This window comes from Arachis duranensis, chromosome 5 (assembly GCF_000817695.3).
Source record: "Arachis duranensis cultivar V14167 chromosome 5, aradu.V14167.gnm2.J7QH, whole genome shotgun sequence".
Lineage (NCBI taxonomy): Eukaryota > Viridiplantae > Streptophyta > Magnoliopsida > Fabales > Fabaceae > Arachis > Arachis duranensis.
In genome coordinates, this window is record NC_029776.3 from 75019257 (window position 1) to 75022612 (window position 3356).

A 3356-nucleotide genomic window follows, 5' to 3' on the forward strand; every position below is an offset into this window, starting at 1 on the left:
GTCTTAAACACAAGGTAGTCCCCATTCAATTGAAGGACTAATTCTCCTCTGTTAACATCTATCACAGCTCCTGCTGTGGCTAGGAAAGGTCTTCCAAGGATGATGCATTCATCCTCCTCCTTCCTAGTGTCTAAGATTATAAAATCAGCAGGGATGTAAAGGCCTTCAACCTTCACTAACACGTCCTCTATCAATCCATAAACTTGTCTTACTGACTTGTCTGCCATTTGCAATGAGAATATGGCATGATGTACCTCAACGATCCCCAGCTTCTCCATTACAGAGTGGCATAGGATTTATGCCTGACCCTAGGTCACATAGAGCCTTTTGAAAGGTCATGGTGCCTATGGTACAGGGTATTAAGAATTTGCCAGGATCTTGTCTCTTTTGAGGTAAAGTTTGCTGAACCCATGTATCTAGTTCACTAATAAGCAAGGGAGGTTCACCTTCCCAAGTCTCATTACCAAACAACTTGGCATTCAACTTCATGATGGCTCCTAGATATTGACCAACTTGCTCTCCAGTTACATCTTCATCCTCTTCAGAGGAAGAATAGTCTTCCAAGCTCATGAATGGCAGAAGGAGGTTTAATGGGATCTCTATGGTCTCTATATGACCTTCAGATTCCTTTAGGTCCTCAATAGGGAACTCCTTCTTGCTTGAGAGACGTCCCATGAGGTCTTCCTCATTGGGGTTTACGTCCTCTCCTTCCCCTCTAGGTTCGGCCATGTTGATTATGTCAATGGCCTTGCACTCTCTTTTTGGATTCTCTTCAGTATTGCTTAGGAGAGTGCTAGCTAGGAGGAGTTTCAGTGACTTTCTTACTCAGCTGGCCCACTTGTGCCTCTAAATTTCTGATGGAGGATATTGTTTCACTGATGAAACTTAAAGTAGCCTTAGACAGATCAGAGATTATGTTTGCTAAGTTAGAGGTGCTCTGCTCAGAATTCTCTGTCTGTTGCTGAGAAGATGATGGAAATGGCTTGCTATTGCTAAACCTGTTTCTTCCACCATTATTAAAGCCTTGTTGAGGCTTTTGTTGATCCTTCCATGAGAAATTTGGATGGTTTCTCCATGAGGGGTTATAGGTGTTGCCAAAGGCTTCCCCCATGTAATTTACCTCTGCCATTGCAGGATTTTCAGGATCATAAGCTTCTTCTTCAAAAGATGCCTCTTTATTGTTGTTGGATGCATTTTGCCATCCATCCAGACTTTGAGAAATCATGTTGACTTGCTGAGTCAACATTTTGTTCTGAGCCAATATGGCATTCAGAGCATCAATTTCAAGAACTCCCTTCCTCTGAGGCATCTCATTATTCACGGAATTCCTCTCAGAAGTGTACATGAATTGGTTATTTGCAACCATTTCAATAAGTTCCTGAGCTTATGTAGACGATTTCTTTAGGTGAATGGATCCACCTGAAGAATGGTCCAGTGACATCTTAGAGAACTCAAACAGACCATAATAGAATATATCTATCATGGTCCACTCTGAAAACATGTCAGAAGGACACTTTTTGGTCATCTGCTTGTATCTTTCCCAAGCTTCATAGAGGGATTCACCATCTTTTTACTTGAAGGTCTGAACATCCACTCTAAGCTTGCTCAGCTTTTGAGGCGGAAAGAACTTAACCAAGACGTCCATGACCAGCTTATCCCAAGAGTCCAGGCTATCCTTAGGTTGTGAGTCCAACCATATTCTAGCTCTGTCTCTTACAGCAAAAGGGAAAAGCATGAGCCTGTAGACTTCAGGATCTACTCCATTAGGTATATATATGGGGCTAAGGTAAGGGTAAAGGTATATATATGGCTAAGCGAGCTTTATAAATTGAATCTTTAATTAACCTAAACTCTCACCTAATATACATATACTCTATATACTTTTAAATTCATGCCTAGCTACCCATAATTCCCACTTTTGTATAATTCTCATACTCATGTATCAACTTTTTCCTTTTAATTTATTACATGTGCATTGATTTTTTTCATTAACTTAACATTGGGTAATTTTGTCCCCTTTATTTATTTATTTATTTATATTATATATATATATTTTTTTTTTTTCTTTTTCTCTTTTTTTTTGTAGAGAAATAAACATAACTTATCAATGCACATGGATTTTCTATTATTTTTCTATTTTGGTTTTTCATGAGTAGGTTCCCAAATTCCTAATATTCAAATAAATTAGAAACATGTTACATTCCCTTATCAACCCATGTTTCCAAAATTTCCCCACACTTATTTGCTACACAATCTCTATCTTAAGCTAACCAAAGATTCAATTTGGATAATTAATTTGTTTTCCGCTTAAGGCTAGTAATGTGGTTATAGAATAGAAGGGGATTAAAAGCCCAAGGGGCTAACAAAGGTGATGTAAAAGGTAGGCTTATTTGGTGTAAGTGAGTTGATAATCAAATATGGCCTCAATCATACGCAAGCATGTAAATATACTAAACAAAGGACATATAGACTGGAACAAAATACAGATTACAATCATGGAGAAGGAAACACACAGGAATAAAATATTTATGGTTAAATAATATAACCATGTAAATAAGCTCAAAGTCTCACAGGTTGTGTGCTCTTTAGCTCAAAAACCATGTTCCAAATACAACTTCAAACAAATTTAACAAAAAAAAATTTCAATTTAAATTAGTAAAATTTTTCAAAATTCTTCTTAAGATCCTATTTTTTTGAAAAATTTTACTAATTTTTCAAAAAAATAGGATCTTAAGAAGAAACTTATTATTTTAACCAAGTGGTAAAATATGCACAAAAATCAAACAAACATGCAAATGACAACTAATCTACAAAGAAAATTTAAACATTGGTGTTTAGATAAGAAGGTACTAACCCATGGAGATCGGTATCGACCTTCCCACACTTAAAGATTGCACCGTCCTTGGTGCATGCTGAGATCCCCACACTTAAAGATTACACCGTCCTCGGTGCATGTTGAGATGTGCAGGTGGACGGGTTGCTCCAACTGACGCTTGTAGATGGAGGCGCCTTAGTTGGAGATCTCTTGGTTCCTTTCCTTGCTGGTGTCTTGTCAGTGGCCTTCTCTTTTCCTTTCTTGGTACCCGTGCCTAAGGAAGAAGAAAAGGGAAGAGTGTGAAATATAGAAAACTAAGACCAGAAGGGAGGAAATTCCAAGTGATAAAGAATGCCAAAGGAAAGATGATAGTTGGTGCGTGAAATTGTGAACAATACTTTTTCACAACTCTCATAATCCCCGGTCATGAACCCCAAAGACTTGGTAGCTCAATACCATGGCATTACACAACTTCGCACAACTAACCAGCAAGTGCACTGGGTCGTCCAAGTAATAAACCTTACGCGAGTAAGGGTCGATC